The sequence below is a fragment of the Callorhinus ursinus genome, unplaced genomic scaffold, assembly GCF_003265705.2.
Source record: "Callorhinus ursinus isolate GAN/ISIS: 27379988/994484 unplaced genomic scaffold, GSC_fseal_2.0 scaffold27, whole genome shotgun sequence".
NCBI classification, from domain to species: Eukaryota; Metazoa; Chordata; class Mammalia; order Carnivora; family Otariidae; genus Callorhinus; species Callorhinus ursinus.
Window position 1 is genome coordinate 9,912,969 of NW_027397089.1, and position 22,171 is coordinate 9,935,139.

Sequence of the window (22,171 nt, forward strand, 5' to 3'; positions counted from 1 at the left end):
ACCTTAAGTAAAAGCAAACATTTTAAGTCATGCTTGAATAAATCCATAACAAATCACTGAATTATCTGCATTTTACCCCCTCTTTTTAAAGTCCACAACTTTGACAGTTTGACAAACTAAAAACTAAATATTTTAGTTTTGCTCCAGGGAAATCAGTCTTACTTGGTTTTCCTCTACTGTGTTTTAAGTGGGAGATAAAGGTGTTCCCTGATCCTGCTATGGGAGAAGAATAAGAGCCAAACTCCTATTATTTTCTAAGCTTTGGTATGGAATGTAATGAATCCTAACATCATCCGGACTCTAAAACTGTATTGAAAGTTTTCCTTTTTTGTAACAAAAAAGAAAATGAGAACACTGGTTATAGTAGTCCCCCTTTATCCCCAGTATCGCTTTCCTTGACTTCAGTCACCCATGGTCAACCAAGGTCTCAAAGCCCATGATCTTCCTGAGGTATCAGCAGAAGGTCAACCATAGCCTAACACTATGTCACAATGTCTGTGTCATTTACCTTGCTTCATTTTATCACGTAGACATTTTATCATCTGATAGCATCACAAGAAGAAGGGTGGGTGTAGTACAATAAGATATTTTGAGAGAGAGACTATATTCACATAACTTTAATTATAGTATATTGTTATAATTTTTCTATTTTATTATTGTTGTTAATCTCTTGCTATGCCGAACTTATGAATTAAACTTTATCAAAAGTTTGTATGTATAGGAGAAAACTGAGTATATATAGGGTTCAGTACTATCTGTGGTTTCACGTATCCACTGGGGGTCTTGGAACGTATCCCCCATGGTCAGGGGGCCTACTGCAGTGTGAACCTGATGGACTTAAGCATTTATTCATCTCCTGGCAGCTGCTTCTTTAGTAAAGAGACATTAAGAAGTTGTAATGATGACAGCCTACTTGAATGGGACCCTGATCTAAATATTCACAGTCTTTCCTTGTGTGAAATATCTCTAAAAGTAGGATGTCAGTAATTACAGAGATTATTTTTGTTGCTCTGGGGTAATTTCCTGTTTTAAATGGAGTATTAAGGAGGCTTATGTGTTTTTATTTTTATTTATTTGTTTTTTTAAAGATTTATCTATTTTAGAGAGAGTGTGCGTGCGCCTGTGGGGGGAGGGGCAAAGGGAAAGGGTGAGAGAGAATCCTGAAGCAGACTCTCCACTGAGCGCTGACTGCCCCCAATGCCGGGGTTCCATCCCAGAATCCTGGGATCATGACCTGAGCTGAAATCAAGGATTGGATGCTTAACTGGACTGAGCCACCCAGGTGCTCCAGTTTACATGTTTTTAAATGAAGATAATGGGTCATGGTAAATACTCAAAGAAATATTAGGGAAACATTTGGGCTTTTTCTTGCAAATCCAGCCACCTCATATACTTGTTTTGTGTCCCTTTTAATGAATATTCATGAAATATTCTGTTTTGTGCAGACTTCTCATGTATAAAGTCTCCTTGTAGTATTTACCTTTTGATTTTTGTAAAAGGAACATTGCAGGTATTTAGAGGTTGGATTTTGAAGGTTAAAATGTTATAAACATTTATATAAAATATATAAAACATAATATTATAATACATAAAATATAAAGAGCTTATCCCCCAATTTTTTTAATATAAATTTTATTTTCAGATAAATGAAGCAAGGTATAAATCTTCTTTTGGTTCTAATTCTAAATTATTTGGAAATCTACAATCTTTTCAAGGAATAATTCATGGGCTTATCTTACTTGGTGGGGTATAGGGAGCTAGGTTGATCAGTGATTAGTTTTGATAAGTTTTTTTTTTTTTTTGATCAACCTCTGATTTTAACAAATGCCTATGGCATGGAAGTTTGTTTAATGTTCTTTTCCAGGTGACATACAGGCAACTATCCCCAATTTTCATTTATTTTCTCTAGATGCTAAGGTGTCCTACAAGACAGTTTTTGTTTCTTTTGTTAATTAAAAAAAGAAAAAAAAGCCAGACATGGTGGAGGTATTGTATTTATATATCGGCAAGGCATTTTTTGATGACATTGAAACCTGTGACATTAGAGTCAAAGAATGCTGATTACATGGATCTCTGTAATAGTGAAAACTTGTAGTGTCTTGCCGGAGGGCTCTGTCCCTTATCGTGGTGTATAACTCACTCTCTCAATGATCACCTTCTGGTAGGATGATCAAATTTGAAGAGCCTTCAGGACTGAAATAAATTAACAGTATGTTGTTTGACGGTATCAGAGTTCAATCTCAGCAGGATGGGATAGGTCATTTCTACTGGGATCAAGATAAAGTCTCTACCACAGGAGACAGTAAAGAAATGATTTCCTCATATTGCAAGGGAAAGGGTTTAATCACTTTAGGAGACTCAGTGTAGATTAACATTGTTGTATTGTCAAGATTATTTGGGTTGACCCCAAACTAGTTTGGTATTGGGTTGCATTGACAGAAGTTGAACATCTGTTCAAGGACAGTAATACTGATAAGGAAGTGCAACTACTCTGTAACATTTTAGGAGTCTTATTTTTAACTAATTTTAAGTCACACCTTAAAAATATTATAGGAGATCCCAACCAGAATGATGAGGGGACTTGAGGAAGAGACAGGAGAAGAGAGGCCCCAGGGGTGAAGGTGGCTCCCAAATGCAAAAGACCTTTGGAGGCAAGTGTGCTTAGATTTCTTTCTTGTTCTGCCATGATGGGAAGATGGGGGGAGGGGAGGGAAGGCTCAGTTAAAGGAAGAGAATTTTATTATAACTGCTGGACCCGCACATTGGGCTCTGAGCTCAGTGCAGAGTCTGCTGGAGATTCTCTCCCTCTCCCTCCCCTTCTGTTCCTCTCCCCACTTGTGCACGCTCTCTCTCTCTAAAATAAATAAGTCTTTCAAAAAAATCATTTTATGGGCAGAATGCTGTGCATTTTGGCGGAAAGATCCGAATATTCACTGGAAACTGAATTCACAAATCATTTTAACACAGTTTTTTTTTTAAAGGAAAAAAAGGACAACCTGTTATGATGCATGCACAATGTTAATTCCCACTGGGAAAATGTAATTCAGTTTCTTTAGGAGAATTATTTTATCACAAGGCATTTAGTAATAGTAAGTATTCCCAAACACATAGATACATATACACAGGGCCACACACAGCATCTCTGTAGTGTAAAAGTCTGAATGTGCTCAGCTGTGATAATTCTTTTCTAGAAGAAGGAAGCAACAAATGCAGCATTCCTAATTAATATGATTTAAAACATAGCAAAAGGCAGGGTGATTCAAAATTATCTCCAGTAAAGCATCTTATTTCTGTAACTCATTTTTAATTCAAGAAAACATGGTCCTTGTCCTCAAGAAGTTTGAGTCAAAATTAAGAAGAGGGAAAGTCTTTAGTTAAATGCTACCTTCCTGCTAACCCAAATGGAAATAAAGACAAGGACCAAAAAAGATTAATGAGTTGACGGGATTGACTTATGAGAAAAGATTAGAAGAACTAAATATGTATAACATGGCTAAATGAGTGCTATAGTAAGAGACATGATAAATAGCCAAATTTACTCCTTTGTTAGGTTTTGGAGACCAAAGACTCTTCATATAGGCAGGGTGATTTTATCAATACTACAAACTTCATACATTTCTTGTAACTCTTTTAAGGCAGCAGCATTTACAAACTTGAAATGTAATGGACAATACAAGTATAATCAATCTAAGCCTTTGTAACCTAATATATATCTGATTAAATACTTTTCTTACATAGAGAATGAATTTTTTTTATTACAGTGTGGTTGACATAGAATATTGTATTAGTTTGAAGTGTACAACATAGTGATTCAACATTTATATATACATTATAAAGTGATTGCCAGGATATATCTAGTTTATCATCTGTCAAGCACAAGGTGGTTACAGATTATTAACTATATTCCCTATGGGGTACATTGTATCACCTTGTCTTATTTATTTTATAACTGCAAGTTTATACCTTTTAATTCCCTTCCCCTATTTTACCAGCCTTCCCTCCCTCCCCTCTGACAATTACCAGCTTGTTCTCTGTATTTATGAGTCTGTTTCTGTTTTTTTGTTTTGTTTTTTAGATTCCACATATAAGTGAAATTACACAATATTTGTCTTTCTCTGTTTGACTTTTTCACTTAGCATAATACCCTCTAGGTTCATCCATTTTGTTGTTGCAAATGACGAGATTTCATTGTTATTTATAGCTGTGTATTATTCCATTGTATATGTGTGTTTTATATATATAATACACATGTCCAAAAATATATATAAATATATATATATATATATATACACTACATCTTTTTTTAATTGAACTATAGTTGGCATACATTGTTATTTTAGTTTTGGGTGTTCTACATAGTGATTTGACAATTCTATACATCACACAATTCCCACCATGTTAAGTGTACTGTCACCACACAGAGTTATTATAATATTATTGACTATATTCCCTATGCTGTACTTTTCATTCCTGTAACTTACTTATTTTATAGCTGGTAGTTTGTGCCTCTTAACCCCCTTCATCTTTCTTGCCCATCTCCCCCACTCCCATCCTCTCTGGAAACCATCAGTTCTCTGTATTTATGAGTCTGTTTCTGTTTGTCTTGTTATTTTAGATTCCACATAAAAATGAAATTATATGGTATTTGTTTTTATCTTACTTATTTCACTTATCATAATACCTTCCATGTTGCTGTGAATTACAAAATTTCATTCTGTTTTATGGCTGAGTAATAGTCCATTGTATATAAATACCACATCTTTATTCATCTATCAGTAGACACTTAGGTTGCTTCCATATCAAGGCTATTATAAATAATGTTGCAGTTGAACATAGGGGTACATGTATCTTTTCGAACCAATGTTTTTGTTTTCTTTAGATAACTACCTAGAAGTGGTATTGTGGGATCATATGTTCTATTTTTAATTTTTTGAGGAACCTCCATACTGCTTTCTATAGTGGCTGCACCAATTTACATTCCCACCAGTAGAGCACAAGGATTCCCTATTCTCCACATTCTCACCAACACTTGTTCTTTCTTGTCTTTTTGGTAATAGCCATTCCAACAGGTTAGATCTCATTGTAGTATTTTTTTTTTTTAGATTTATTTACTTGTTTTAGAGAGAGAGAGCGCACAAGCAGGAGGAGCAGAAGGAGAAAGAGAATCTCAAGCAGACTCTGTACTGAGTGCAGAGATAGGCATGAGACTCGGTCTCATGACCCTGAGATCATGACCTGAGCTGAAACCAAGGGTCAGATGTCTAATCGATTGTGCCACCCAGGAACCCCTCTCATTGTAGTTTTTGATTTGCATTTTCCTGATAATTAATGGTGTTGAACACCTTTTTATACCTGTTGGCCATCCGTAATGTCTTCTTTGGAGAAATGTGCATTCAGATCCTCTGCCTATTTTTAAATTGGATTGTTTATTTTTTAAATACTGAGTTGTGTGAGTTCTTTATATATTTTGGATGTTAATTCCTTATTGGTTGTATCATTTGCAAATATCTTCTCCCATTCAGCAGGTTTCCTTTTTGTTTTATTGATGGTTTCCTTCACTATGTAAAACTTTTTAGTTTGATGTAGTCCCCTTTGTTTATTTTTGTTTTTGTTGCTCTTGCCTGAAGAGACAGATCCATAAAAATATTGTTCAGACTGATGTCCAAGAATTTACTGCTTATGTTTTCTTCTAGGATTTTTTTGGTTTCTAGTGTTACATTTAAGTCTTCAATCCATTTGAGTTTATTTTTGTGTATGGTGTAAGAAAGTGGTCTAGTTTTGTTCTTCTGCATGTAGTTGTCCAGTTTCTCCAACAGGATTTATTGAAGAGACTGTCTTTTTCCCATTGCATATTCTTGCCTCTTTTGTCAAAGATTAATTGACTATATAAGCGTGGGTTTATTTCTGTACTCTCTTTTTTTTCTGTTCCGTTGATCTGTGTGTCTGTTTTTGTGCCAGTACCATACTGTTTTGATTACTATAGCTTTTAGTAGAGAGAAAATAATTTTTTTTTTAATTTAGTAAAAGCACTTTGAGGACTTCATGTGTTGTTTGGAGACAGACAGATGAAGAAAATGAACAAGACTGCTTGTAAAATGAGTTTCGTGTGCGGAACTTAAAATATGAAAATGCTTAGAAAACCAACTTACACTCACTATAGCCAAATTATCATCACCTAGTAGCTAAACAAACATGTAGATAATGTAGATGTTGATCCCATAAGCCTACCACCATTCAGGTAAAATGATTTATGTGGGCAGATAGCTGTTAAAAGAAGTTGAAAGTCTCTGTAGATGATCATTAATGCATCTTTGAAACAAAGGACTTCCTCTACCACTGGCAACTGGAATAGTGGTAAAGTACACAAGTACTCATTTGCTTTTCAGTTTTGATTAAGAAGACTGCCCCTATCATTAGCATCTCATCTAAGAGGAACTTATAGTGCATTTAAATAACTGAAATAAAGTGACAAAGAATGGGGATGCCCAAAATGGGGTTTAGTTTCTGTGGTGAGTGATTCAGAAAAGCCCCAAAGAACTTTCACTGAAAGAGAAAATTGCTCTAGAGCTAAGTTAATTTTACCTGGTGTTTTCACTCTCCAGAAAAATTCTACATGTTGTTATTTTCTTTGGTTTTGGGTAAAAGAAAAAGAAACATTATCATCAATACACAGTTTTATTTTTGAAGATTAGAAAAGCCTTATGCTTTTTAAAGGAAAATTGAGGAATCTGTCTACAATGTCTCTTTCACTAGTCAACAAACTGAGGAAATAAGTAGCATTGTAACTGAATTTGAATTGTCTTTTTTTTTAAAGATCTTATTTACTTATTTGATAGAGAGAGACACAGTGAGAGAGAGAGAACACAAGCAGGGGGAGTGGGAGAGGGAGAGGCAGGCTTCCCGCTGAGCAGGGAGCCCGATGCGCAGCTTGATCCCAGGACCCTGGGATCATGACCTGAGCCGAAGGCAGATGCTCAATGACTGAGCCACCCAGGCACCCTGAATTTGAATTGTCTTAAACATTGTTTCAACTCTGCATTTTCACTGTGGTTCTCAGTATTTTCCCTCTAGCTGATACACTGGTAGCCCTGGAAATACATTTATTTATAGTATATTTATGTATGTAAATATGTTTATATATTTATACACATGCCCATCAAGGAGCAAAAACATGAAGAACTGATTTTCCATTAAAGAATAAACATTGACATAAGTAACATATATCAGTGAGGTAATTTAGAGCAACCTTTTATTCACAATACTCTAACTATAACTTTTTAAGTGTGCATATACAACATGTCAGTTATCCACATTCATGTCATTTTCTATGCTCTTTTAAAGACACATTCTATATAAATTTAAAAAGTGTAAAATGGAATCACATGAATGAAAAATTATTTTGAAATATACATTTTCTAGAATGAAGAACTTTGGAATGTCTACTTTTTCTATATACTTGACTCATAAATATACTGTTTGTAGAAGGGTTGGACAGACTGAAATTGAATTTCAGTGAAAAAGTGTGAAGATTTTTATTCCTTAGGAGATCTAACATTCTATTCACACTGATCAAGGATTTCTTACATCTTCACTCTGATATATATTGATATGTATAATAGTAATAGTAGTGGGTAGAATGCCATTTCTGGTAATGCTGAGTGTCAGCATTTCAAAGACTGAAAAATCTATGAGTAAAATTGTTCTTAATATGTTATCATTGCCAAATGAAAGCTATTCTGATTTCCTCATTCTCTCCTCTAGGGAATTATACTTATCTTTCATTCTGTGTCAGGAGAAACTGTCATTTAAGGGCAATTTTTGTTCCTATGCTGGCATATTTCTTTTGTTTATGTTCTTTCTTTTCCCATATGGGAATCTTTCTCAGCATGTGACTGTACAGCTTATCCATGCATAAATGGCAGCATTTCTTCTACTTCTTCTGCTGTCTTAGGAGTTGTTGCTGTTTGAGAGTTGCTGCGTAGGATGGATACTGAGGGGAATGGCAATTTTCTTCTAATGTCTGAAGTTAAACATAGTTCTGTTCATGTTTTGTTTTTCTGCTTAAGATCTCTCAACCTATATGGCTTTTGATGGCTATATCAACTACTATGAGTAAAATTAATCAAGGGTTCTCTCAGATCACATTTGATTTACCAAAGGATATTTTAAGAATTAATTTCAAAATTTTTTGAATTTAGTCAAATGGTCCTGTACTCTAAGCAGATAATCCAGACTATACTGAGATTCTTGAGGGTAGGTAGAAGCCCAGTGTTGAGAAAACAGTATGGCACCATGGTTCAGTATGTAGGATCTAGGGCCATAACTTGGGCAAGTTAGTTAGCTAGCTAGTTAGTTAGTTAGCTGTGTCTTTGTACTTCAAGTACCCTCTTCTAAAAATAGTAATTGTATAGCTCTCAGAGTTAAACAAGTTAATATTGCCTACATTCTTAGAATTCTGCCTAGGGGAGGTATCCAGTAAGCATTTGTTATGATGATTTTTTTTTAAATGAATTCTCCAGCACCTAGCACAGACCTATCTCATATTAGGTGATCACAAAATAAGTAAGTATATGCAGAATTGAATAAATACATGGATAACCCTTTGTCATTTTCCAGTGTAAAATTTTGTAGAACTTCTGTTTCATTTAATATATCTTTATTCAAATTATAATATGTGCAAGTATTATCTTAAGCACTTCAGAGTTGGAGATACATTACACATGCTATTTAAGTAGTGTGTGGTCTTGTGTAAGTACTTTAACCTCTCTTTAGCTCATTTTCTTCAACTATAACAGGGTTGTTGCAACAAGTAAATGAGACCCTATATAGAGAAATGTATATGTAGAGTACTTAGCTAATGTCTGGTTATAGTAAACACTTAGATATTAGCAGATTTTCTAGTATGGGAGGTAAAACACATATAAAACAAATATGCAGGGTGGGAAATGACATGTACAATAAGAGAGATTAAAGTGTTAGTTGTGCATATTTCTACCAGGGCAGCAGTAGGAGGTGGAGAGGAGTAGTCAGGGAAAGTTAGGAGGAGTTGACATTTGACTTGTATGTTGAAGAATGCATGGAATTTAGACATCCTCTGTGCAGAGAGATGGCATTTCAGGTAGAGGGAACAACAACTCTGAAGACTCACAGTTAAGAAATCAAGTGCCTAACGGGAACAGTTGCAAAGTTCATCTTACTTCGATTAAAGGATGCATCTGTTCATACTTTATCAATAGGGAAAATAGGGGAGGTAGATTGAAACCAGATAATAGAAGTCCTTGAATAAGTTGGATGTTCTTTGTCAGGCATTTGAAAGATGTGTAAGATTTCTAAGCAGAGAAATCATGTGGTCAAACGTTTTCTGAATTCATTCAGGAAAGTTTCATTTCATATTCATAAGTAGGATGGGATGGGAGATGGAGGTATTGGAAGCAAAGGCATTTGTAAGGAAGGTGTAATGGAGAAGGACTTGTGTACCAGTGCAAGCAAGAGATAATGAAGTCCTAAGCTAGTATGTGAGAATGCAGTGGAAGGAACAGTCAGAGAGGTTACACTGGAAGAATTGTCAAGACTTGGCAGCTGGAGGTGGAAAGTGAAAGGATGGACAAGTAGTGCTCCAGAACTTCTAGTTTTAGTTAACTAAGAGGATGCTGCTACCATTAACAGGAATGGAGGACACAGGACATGGAGCAGGTTGAACAGGAATAGGAATAGTAACAAGCTCTGAGCTCTGTTTAAAATTTATTGAGCTTAAGATATTGGCTTCCATCCTGGCCATCTGGGTGGAGGGGTCTTTCTTTAAGTAGGTGGGAAAGAATACAATTCTTTTTATAAACCGTGAAATCTGTGGATGGTCGGTAAATATTGCTGTGTTTTGATAAAATTATTGAGTTACAGCATTATATAAGACTGCCTTTGTTTCTTTTCTTTCTTTTTTTATTTTTTTAAAGATTTTATTTATTTATTTGACCGAGAGAGACACAGGGAGAGAGGGAACACAAGCAGGGGGAGTGGGAGAGGGAGAAGCAGGCTTCCTGCAGAGCAGAGAGCCCGATGCGGGGCTCGATCCCAGGACTCTGGGATCATGACCTGAGCTGAAGGCAGATGCTTAATGACTGAGCCACCCAGGTGCCCCACTTTTCTTTCTTTCAAGGAAATAATGAGAGAAGTACAAACGGAAAGATGTAAAGGTGTTCTTTAGTGCTCTTAATGGTTAAATGGAAATCTGTTCCTTTATGAACTTGGGATTTTAGTATCAAATACAATAAATTGTGTTTAAATAGTGGTAAGACTTTATGATATGTCAGGTGAATAAAATTCAAGATTAATTCTAGCATCATAGTAGTAATTTAAAAAGCTCTTTCAGTATACTATCAAAAACATTGCTTAGGGTATGACAAAATAGATAGTCCTCAATTCTGGACTCCTTAGGTGTTGGACAAACTCATTTTTTTATGCTTACTTACATTTATTTTGAGAGTTTTGTGGTTTTTTTGTAGAGTTCTGTTTTTTAGTCTCCTGAATCAATTTGGTAAGTTAATAAAGTGTATGATTCTTGGGCAAATTATTTAATTAACTGGTAGCTTCCAATTAAGGGTAACTTTATTTAGCTATTTTTTTCTTCTTTTAATAGGCTTCAAGAGAAAGACAAACTATACTGATCAATTAGAATTTAGTATACTGTACTTTTATCTAAATGATTAACACTTGTATCAAAATATAAAGAAGTATAATACAAATGAGTAAATAATAGATAAATACTTACAGATTACAGTGTCTACCAAGCTCTTCAATTTACAATAAAATGTGATGTAAGTGTGACAATACTCATCTTATTCTAAAGAGAACCTGAAACCCGGAGAATTAAGGGATTTACCTATTTAAAAGTAGTTCCTTATGATTAAGCTGAGACTGTCATTCATGTACATGCAGTGTACATGAATTCATGTAGTGAAGAATTTATCTTTTCAATGTGTGTCCTTCATAGCCAGGGCATTTAATGTTTCTAAAAACTGCCAAACGGTCATTTTCAACATTCTGATGGTAAAATTGTGATTGTACGTGGGTCATACAATTCTTTCACTAAATCTAATATGTAGCAATATATAAAAAAATATTTAAATCTCTATCCTAGAAGTTAAGTGTGAGAACACACAGAAATGTTATTGGGAGGCCATCAACCCATTAATTCTGGAATGTTTATCCTTATTTTTTGAAGTGTGTCATGAAATTTTACTCTGATGGAATTCTCATTCTTGTCAATCACTGAATCACAGACTAGATCTTCAATGTCATTTTCGTCCATCTCTATGGCAGAAATTTACTTTTGCAGTAAATCTTGTGAACCTCACTGTCGTGAGGGACCAAAGATGAACAGGAAGCTGTCTTTGCCCTCATGAAACTCCCAGTTTGTTGGGGCGGGGGCAGCACCTAGAGACAGAGGCAGTGCAGTGTGATCACAGAGAAGAGGCCAGACGGAAGCAGAGACAGCAGCCTCTTTCAGCTGTCCAACTTCCTCTTGAACCATTACCACAATGGCTGGTTCACTAAATGTTAGGTCCACCATTTCTTCTGTTGGTCAGTTTTCATAGTAAAAAGGCTCTTTTGCTTTATTTTGTTTTACTTTAATGGTTGACCAGAAATCGACTACCTTAGAACGTCTGTTTCCAGGTCCTAGTTGAATTCTCCACAGCATTATTGCACTCTACACCAGTGTTCTGCAAACTGTGATGAGGACTGTTTTTTCTTTTTTTTTTTTAACTTCTAATCTGTCATGGACTCATGCTGTTATAAAACACAGTAAGAATGGATTTGAAAAATGGAAAGAAGAAAACCAAGGACATACAAAATGCACGTCCTGATTTTTTCATTGTTAGATTCAACAGACATAAAAGGACTCTGTCAAGTTGTTACAAATGTTTCTGTGTCTTACTCTTAGATGCTATACTCCTCTCCATGCAAACTGGTGACAAACAGTTGAAGGGGCAATGATCCTCAGAGCATATGCTGGGTAGCATTACTCAGCATATTAGGCTGTCTTTCAAGGGTGTCGATAGTGAAATTTTCTTGTCTATTTCTTTTTTTTAATAATTTTTTATTGTTATGTTAATCACCATACACTACATCATTAGTTTTTGATGTAGTGTTCCATGATTCATTGTTTGCATATAACACCCAGTGCTTCATGGAGAACTTGCCCTCTTTAATACCCATCACCAGGCTAACCCATCCCTCCACCCCCCTCCCCTCTAGAACCCTCAGTTTGTTTTTCAGAGTCCATCGTCTCTCGTGATTCGTCTCCCCCTCCGATTTCCCCCCTTCATTCTTCCCCTCCTGCTATCTCGTCTAATTAAAGTTTAGAATTAGCATGTTGACTTCTCTCTAATAAAATGCGTTTTTTCTGTACTTTATGAAATGTAGTCTTTCTCTTGCTGGGTACTTATTGTTTTAGTACACTGATAATACACAGGATGGCCAGAGCCAAGAAAACAAGGAGAGGTGATAGTACTGGTCCCCACAATGAAATTAGAGTGTCTCTTGCTCATTTCCACATCATGCTAATCACTATCACCTTCAGGTCAGTTTATAAACATTTTGGTATGCTTCTTTTTTTGCAAGATACTGTGCTAGGTGCTGGGGATATACAGATGAATAGCACATGATTCCTACCCTCAAAGTACTCACACTCTTGTGGGAGAGATTCTAACCCACTTCTGTTTTTATGTATGTTTAATACACTAAGTTTTGTTATACTCATACAAATGATATAAAATAAATGTTATTAACTTGATAGTTTGTTGAATTTTACTATTTTTCATTTCAAATAAATTATACTTTTTTTAAAGATCTTATTTATTTATTAAGAGAGAGAGAAGCAGACTCCCTGATGAGCAGGAAGCCCGATGCAGGGCTCGATCCCAGGACCTGGAGATCATGACCTGAGCCCAAGGCAGATGCTCAACCAACTGAGCCACACAGGTGCCCTTGTAAATTTTTTAATGTAGATGTAGAGTAAAACATATGGTGATATAAAATTATTAAAAATCATTTAAAATTGGGGCACCTAGGTGGCTCAGTCATTAAGCATCTGCCTTCGGCTCAGGTCATGATCCCAGGGTCCTGGTATCAAGTCCCCCGTTGGGCTCCCTGCTCCACAGGGAGCCTATTTCTCCCTCTGCCTCTGCCTCTCCACCTGCTCTTGTGTGTGTGTGCGCTCTCTTTCTCTCACTCTTTATCTCAAATGAATAAATAAAATCTTTAAAAAAGTCATTTAAAATTATGATATAGTGGTCTTCTAAATTTTTCTTACAGACCAGATTTTCACCGTGATAGCTATCAAGACTTAAAATGATACTACCTTGAGTGTATCATCCAGATGGATTTATCCAAACATGATTTTAAGGCACCAAAAGTAGGCAACCAGTTTTCTTGGATTGTAAGCCAAGTTATTTTTATTAGATGAGTCATTCTAGAAGGGTTCTGTTTAATAAATCTTGTTAAACCAAGTGTCTAAGCCATAATTAAATATATAGTAGTATTATTTAGGTAACAAAATATGTATAAAACCTCATTGTTTTATTTCACATTTAAAGTGAATGCAGTAACTTCATTTCATTAATTTCTACTTGATATCCTTTAGTCACTTAGTCCTTAAGAAGACAATAATTAATAACATCCTTTATACTAATAAAATATATTTATGTAAATGTTTATTTAAAATTTAATATGCTGTATCAACCTTTATTGAACATTTTTGATTCATCAGGCATTTGATCACATACTAAATGATTTTCTTGTTTTCCTGAGTAGTGCTTACTTTTTATCTTTTATGTTTCCACCTAGCAGTCAGATATGCAGAGTAACTTGATAAATTAACATTAAAATCACCTAACTCCTTATCAGGTTATACCTCTCTCCATAATCTCAGATGTTAGAAAAAACATTAGGATATTGGATGAAGGCTAGAGAGGTTAGACCTTTGTAGACTGCTTCCTGACTGAGGACCAACTCTAATTAGTTGTGGGAAGCTCCATCTTATACCTGTACTTGGACTCATGTTTTTAAAATATTTTTTATTTTATTATGTTAATCAGCATATATTACATAATTAGTTTTTGATGTACCGTTCCATGATTCATTATTTGTGTATAACACCCAGTGCTCCATTCAATATGTGCCCTCTTTAATACCCATCACCAGGATAAACCACCCTCCCACCCCTCTCCCCTCTAGAACCCTCAGTTTGTTGCTCAGAGTCCATAGTCTCTCATGGTTCATTTCCCCCCTTCCAATTTCCCCCGCTTCATTTTTCCCTTCCTACTATCTTCTTCTTCTTCTTTTTTTTAACATATAATGTATTATTTGTTTCAGAGGTACAGGTCTGTGATTCAATAGTCTTACACAATTAACAGTGCTCACCATAGCACATACCTTTCCCCAATGTCTATCACCCAGCCACCCCATCCCTCCCAACCCCCACCACCCCAGCAACCCTCAGTTTGTTTCCTGAGATTAAGAATTCCTCATATCAGATCATATGACACATGTCTTTCTCTGACTGACTTATTTCGCTCAGCATAATACCCTCCAATTCTATCCATGTCATTGCAAATGGCAAGATTTCATTCCTTTTGATGGCTGCATAATATTCCATTGTATATATATATATATATATATATATATATATATATATATATATACACACTTCTTCTTTATCCATTCATCTGTCAATGGACATCTTGGGTATTTCCATAGTTTGGCTATTGTGTACATTGCTGCTATAAACATCGGGGTGCACGTACCCCTTCGGATCCCTACATTTGTATCTTTGGGATAAATACCAAGTAGTGCAATTGCTGGGTCGTATGGTAGCTCTATTTTTTACATTCTCAGGAACCTCCATACTGTTTTCCAGAGTGGCTGCACCAGCTTGCATTCCCACCAACAGTGTAGGAGGGTTCCCCTTTCTCTGCATCCCCACCAACATCTGTTGTTTTCTGACTTGTTAGTTTTAGCCATTCTGACTGGTGTGAGGTGGTATCTCATGGAGGTTTTGATTTGGATTTTCCTGATGCCGAGTGATGCTGAGCACTTTTTCATGTGTCTGTTGGCCATTTGGATGTCTTCTTTGGAAAAATGTCTGTTCATGTCTTCTGCCCATTTCTTGATTGGATTATTTGTTCTTTGGGTGTTGAGTTTGGTAAGTTCTTTATAGATTTTGGATACTAGCCCTTTATCTGATATGTCATTTGCAAATACCTTCTCCCATTCTGTTGGTTGTCTTTTGGTTTTGTGGACTGTTTCTTTTGCTGTGCAAAAGCTTTTTATCTTGATGAAATCCCAATAGTTCATTTTTACCCTTGCTTCCCTTGCCTTTGGCGATGTTTCTAGGAAGAAGTTGCTGTGGCTGAGGTCAAAGAGGTTGCTGCCTGTGTTCTCCTTTAGGATTTTGGTGGACTCCTGTCTCACACTGAGGTCTTTCAACCATTTGAGTCTATTTTTGTGTGTGGTGTAAGGAAACGGTCCAGGTTCATTCTTCTGCATGTGGCTGTCCAATTTTCCCAACACCATTTATTGAAGAGACTGTTTTTTTCCATTGGACATTCTTTCCTGCTTTGTCAAAGATGAGTTAACCATAGAGTTGAGGGTCCACTTCTGGGCTCTCTGTTCTGTTCCATTGATCTATGTGTCTGTTTTTGTGCCAATACCATACTGTCTTGATGATGACAGCTTCGTAATAGAGCTTGAAGTCCGGAATTGTGATGCCACCAGCTTTGCTTTTCTTTTTCAACATTCCTCTGGCTATTCGGTGTCTTTTTGGTTCCATACAAATTTTAGGATTATTTGTTCCATTTCTTTGAAAAAAGTGGGTGGTATTTTGATAGGGATTGCATTAAATGAGTAGATTGCTCTAGGTAGCATTGATATCTTCACAATATTTGTTCTTCCAATCCATGATGATGGAACGTTTTTCCATTTCTTGGTGTCTTCCTCAATTTCTTTCATGAATATTTTATAGTTTTCTGAGTACAGATTCTTTGCTTCTTTGGTTAGATTTATTCCTAGGTATCTTATGGTTTTGGGTGCAATTGTAAATGGGATTGACTCCTTAATTTCTCTTTCTTCATCTTGTTGTTGTTGTATAGGAATGCCACTGACTTCTGTGCATTGATTTTACATCCTGCCACTTTACGGAATTCCTGTATGAGTTCTAGCAGTTTTGGGGGGGAGTCTTTTGGATTTTCCACATAAAGAATTATATCATCTGCAAAGAGTGAGAGTTTGACTCTTTCATTGTCGATTCGGATGCCTTTTATTTCTTTTTGTTGTCTGATTGCTGTGGCTAGGACTTCTTGTACTGTGTTGAAAGCAGTGGTGATAGTGGACATCCCTGCCGTGTTCCTGACCTTAGGGGGAAAGCTCTCAGTTTTTCTCCATTGAGAATGATATTCGCTGTGGTTTTTTCATAGATGGCTTTTATGATATTGAGGTATGCACCCTCTATCCCTATACTCTAAAGAGTTTTGATCAAGAAAGGATGCTGTACTTTGTCAAATGCTTTTTCTGCATCTATTGAGAGGATCATGTTTCTTGTTGTTTCTTTTATTAATGTAGTGTATCACATTGATTGACTTACGGTTGTTGAACCAACCTTGCAGCCCAGGGATAAATCCCACTTGGTCGTGGTGAATAATCCTTTTAATGTACTGTTGGATCCTATTGGCTAGTATTTTGGTGAGAATTTTTGCATCCATGTTCATCAGGGATATTGGTCTGGAATTCTCCTTTTTGGTGGGGTCTTTGTCTGGTTTGGGGATCAAGGTAATGGTGGCCTCATAAAATGAGTTTGCAAGTTTTCCTTCCACTTCTATTTTTTGGAACAGTTTCAGAAGAATTGGTATTAATTCTTCTTTAAATGTTTGGTAGAAGTCCCCTGGGATGCCATCTGGTACTGGGCTCTTGTTTGTTGGGAGATTTTCATTTCTACTGCAATTTCCTTAGTGGTTATAGGTCTGTTCAGGTTTTCTGTTTCTTCCTGGTTCAGTTTTGGTAGTTTATACATCTCTAGGAATGCATCCGTTTCTTCCAGATTATCTAATTTGCTGGCCTAGAGTTGCTCATAATATGTTCTTATAATTGTTTGTATTTCTTTGGTGTTGGTTGTGATCTCTCCTCTTTCATTCATGTTTTTATTTATTTGTGTCCTTTCTCTTTTCTTTTTGCTAAGCCTGGCCAGGGGTTTATCAATCTTATTAATTCTTTCAAAGAACCAGCTCCTAGTTTCATTGATCTGTTCTACCATTCTTTTGGTTTCTATTTCATTAATTTCTGCTCTGATCTTTATTATTTCTCTTCCCTTGCTGTGTTTAGGCTTTATTTGCTATTCTTTATGCAGCTCCTTTAGGTGTAGTGTTAGGTTGTGTATTTGAGACCTTTCTTGTTTCTTGAGAAAGGCTTGTATTGCTATATCCTTTCCTCTTAGGACTGCCTTTGCTGCATCCCAATGATTTTGAACAGTTGTGTTTTCATTTTCATTTGTTTCCATGAATTTTTTTAATTCTTTAATTTCCTGGTTGACCCATTCCTACTTTAGTAGGATGCTCTTTAGCCTCCATGTATTTGAGTTCTTTCCGACTTTCCTCTTGTGATTGAGTTCTAGTTTCAAAGTATTGTGGTCTGAAAATATGCAGGGAATGATCCCAATCTTTTGTACTGGTTGTGACCTGATTTGTGACGTAGGATGTTGTCTATTCTGGAGAATGTTCCATGGGCACTAGAGAAAAATGTGTATTCCGTTGCTTTGGGATGGAATGTTCTGAATATATCTGTGAAGTCCATTTGGTGCAGTGTGTCATTTAAAGTCTTTCTTTCCTTGTTGATCTTTTGCTTAGATGATCTGTCCTTTTCAGTGGGGAGGGGGTGTTAAAGTCCCCTACTATTATTGTATTGTTGTCGATGTGTTCCTTTGCTTTTGTTATTAATTGGCATATATAATTGATTCCTCCCATATTAGGGGCATAGATATTTACAATTGTTAGATATTCTTGTTGGATAGAGCCTTTAAGTATGATATAGTGTCCTTCCTCATCTCTTATTATAGTCTTTGGCTTAAAATCTAATTTGTCTGATATAAGGATTGCCATCCCAGCTTTCTTTTGGTGCCCATTAACATGGTAAATGATTTTCCACCCCCTCACTTTCAATCTGGAGGTGTCTTTGGGTCTAAAATGAGTTTCTTGCAGACAGCATGTCGATGGATCTTGTTTTTTTATCCAATCTGATAGCCTGTGTCTTTTGATTGGGGCATTTAGCCCATTTACATTCAGGGTAACTATTGAAAGATATGAATTTAGTGCCATTGTATTGCCTGTAAGGTGACTGTTACTGTTTACTATTGTCTGTATTCCTTTCCTTTTTTTTTAGAGATTGTATTTTATTTTTCTTATTTATTTATTTGACAGAGAGAGCGAGAGAGGGAACACAAGCAGAGGGAGTGGGAGAGGGAGAAGCAGGCCTCCCGCCGAGCAGGGAGCCTGATCCTGGGCTTGATCCCAGGACACTGGGATCACGACCCAAGCCAAAGGCAGATGCCCAACCAACTGAGCCACCCACGTGCCTTGTCTGTGCTCCTTTCTGGTCTATGTTACTTTTAGGCTCTCTCTTTGCTTAGAGGACCTCTTTCAATATTTCTTGGAGGGCTAGTTTTGTGTTTGCAAATTCCTTTAGTTTTTGTTTGTCATGGAAGATTTTTATTTCTCCTTCTATTTTCAGTGACAGCCTAGCTGGATATAGTATTACTGGCTGCATATTTTTATCATTTAGTGCTCTGAATATATCATGCCAGTCCTTTCTGGCCTGCCAGGTCTCTGTGGATAGGTCTGTTGTCAGTCTAATGTTTTTACCATTGTAGGTTACAGATCTCTTGTCCCCAGCTGCTTTCAGGATTTTCTCTTTGTCTCTGAGACTTGTAAGTTTTACTATTAGATGTCGGGGTGTTGACCTATTTTTATTGATTTTGAGGGGGGTTCTCCTTGCATCCTGGATTTTGATGCCTGTTTCCTTCCCCAAATTAGGGAAGTTCTCTGCTATAATTTGCTCCAATATACCTTCTGCCTCCCTCTCTCCTTCTTCTTCTTCTGGGATCCCAATTATTCTGATATTGTTTCATCTTATGGTATCACTTATCTCTCGAATTCTGCCCTCATGATCCAGTAGTTGTTTATCTCTCTTTTTCTCAGCTTTTTATTTTCCATTATTTGGTCTTCTATATCACCAATTCTCTCTTCTGCCTCATTTATCTTAGCAGTTAGAGCCTCCATTTTTGATTGCACCTCACTAATAGCCTTTTTGATTTCAACTTGGTTAGATTTTAGTTCTTTTATTTCTCCAGAAAGGGTTTCTGTAATATCTTCTATGCTTTTTTCAAGCCCAGCTAGTATCTCTCTCTATATATATATATAGTTATTGCTTGATCTGCAAAAGAAAACCTAAAAAAAAAATGCTTCCTAGCTTTTGTGAGATCTGAAGACAACAGATTTAAATATTTAAATTTAAATAGCAAAACTTCATAGATGTAGATGGTTGAAAACATCATATTCAGCTTAAATCCTATTGCGGGGAATTTGCTGTTGTTGGACCAGCAGTGTGACAGAGCTGGCTCTTGCAGCCTGGTATCTGCTCACATGAGCCAGTTGTGTGCCTCCCTTACCAAGTCTGTGTTCGGTGACTTCATGGTGGTGGGTAAGCTTGAAATCAGACATCAGTGGTTTTTTCACCATGAAATTTGTGAATGCTACAAGTCAGAGCTTTTTTCTTTTTCTTTTTTTCTTCCTGGAGAGTTGATTGTTAAATATACCCCAGTGCAGCATTGCTTTCAGCTTTAACCTTATTATGAATGCAGATAACAGTGAATGCTGATCATATTAGCTTCGTTTTAAAAGTCTTCCCCCAGAAACTTTCAAAAGTCCCCCTCTGCATGTTATGATTCCAGAAACAGGGGATATAAAGATTAATAGAAAGATGGATGCTTTTGAGCGGTTAATATTCCATGAGTAACCAAAGGGGGAAAATACTTAATGGAAGTTAAAATCAGATGATGATTTTTTATTATAATTTCATATGCTTTTTAATATAAGAAAGATCTCTTACATACTGCAAAACGAGGGACCTGCCTATTGGTTATGTATTAAAATAAATCATCATAGGTGACACAGTAGGTATAGTTTTTAAATTATGTTATTTTGTTTGTGGCTTATGTTACATCAGTTATAATATCATGTATGTATACATATGGTAATGACTACTTAGCATACTCTTTCTTAATTAAAATAAGGCATTGTTTCTGATAATGTTATTACTGAAGGCTCTGGCAAATGAAGCTTTCTCTAAGTGTCTCGGAATTGCTTTGATAGGCTAGGGAGATGAAAAGTCAGCAAGTACACAAACTCAACTGTTGGCGTATAAATCAAAATAGATTCCAAATACAGTCATCTGTATTAGCGACCATTTGGGACCCTTAGAAAACACAGGCCACCAATATAGGGGTTCATTCGTATGGACACAAAATTCAAGTAAAACATCTGGAACTCTGTGAACCAGTGCACAGTTTCTCTTCTCAACCTTTAGTTGCCCTGCATCCTGTCCTCTTCTAGCGATGCATGTGAGGGTAGGAGGGATGATTTGTCCATAATCAGAGGTTCTCTCCTAATTAGCATTATCAGACCTGCTACTTACTACCCACCACATTATAAACTGAGGTACAATCATTTGTGAGGGGAAACGATGAAAGAGTGGGTAGTTACAGGTCACAAAATTCTCAATTCCCTTTAACCTTTCTGAGCAACTAATTCCCTTTGCTCCACTGGGTTGTCAATCCAAAGATCAACCCCCAACTTCCTCTGGGTTCCTTTCACACACACTTTGCTTATCTGTCTGAGTGGCGTTTGTCTGATCTTTCCTTTTGCATGTTTTTACTTTTAAGATCTTCTCTTTCTTATGTAAAAAAGGCAATTAGACTCGTATCTGTTTATTTTAAACAAAATGGCTGTTAATTAGTGTGATCAAAAACCCTGCCATTGTAGACTATGGGTTCCACTTTGTAGTTGCACTAAATTGAGTAGGGTTTGGTGCCAGTTGACATGATAACAACTCAAAGTCTGGCTTTTTAAAAATTAATGAACAAACACATTTATGAGGCTTTGTTTTGTCTGGTTTAGATCTATAGGCTCTGAATGCATCAGAGTTCTTATTTTTTACTGACTAATGCTATTGCTTATTAAAAGTGCATAAAGTTATTGGAAAACTTTTTTTTTACTAACTTAATATAATTGATGTGTGGAAGCCACACCATTTCCATTTAATTGGTTCATTTTTGATTTTGTAAGTTAGAGCACAAATTCTGTTTATTTATTCCATTAGTAACATACACTAACACTTGTTTTTATTAAATTGTCAAGTCACCAGAGCTCTAGAATCATCTTAAATTGTTAGCCCCCTGAGCAAACCCCCACCATGCCCCACTTTTAACATTTAGAAAAAAGAAGCAGATTCCAAGTATTTATTTAATATAAACAACTTTAAGAGCATGGGTCAATATGACATAACTTAATATCATACATCTTAAACATCCTCAGTACTTTACAGTGATAATTAATATTCAGAATAATGATGATGGCAGTATTATAAGAGTCTCCTTTACAGGAAGATTATGTTCATGATATATTACTTCTAAGGCAGAGAGCTCTAACAATATATACTAGCATAATTTTTTATATTGAGGAGTTAGACAAAGATAAATTTCTACTTCTGTAGTCAGAAAAATTAAAGCAAAATAAAATATAATTCACTAGAACAGCTCAGCTCTAACATTCTGGTTAACTGAAGTTTAAAATTCATCATTTATTTTTCACGTTAAAGAGAAGAGTATCAAAAGGCCCAGTTCTCTGGATGCATGCAAACTTTATGAATTATGTTAAAATAGGAGCACCTATCCTAACCTAACTTGGCTAGATGTCTGGGAAGACTTTGGACTTGCAATATATGCCTCAGATCATCTGTAAAACTGCAATAAATCCTAGGTTTTGATTGACTCCTTTGAAGAAAAAAATCTGCTTATTTGTGAATGGTAATGGATCAAAGTGTCTCACTAAAGTTATTTAGAGTTGAAAATCTA

General features: G+C 36.0%; 1 protein-coding gene across 4 annotated transcripts in view; it reads left to right on the top strand.

Annotated features, from left to right (window-relative positions):
* SOX5 (SRY-box transcription factor 5) overlaps positions 1-22,171 on the top strand; it is a 1,011,837-nt gene that overhangs the window by 70,240 nt on the left and 919,426 nt on the right. The gene's annotated exons all lie outside the window — the stretch shown is intronic.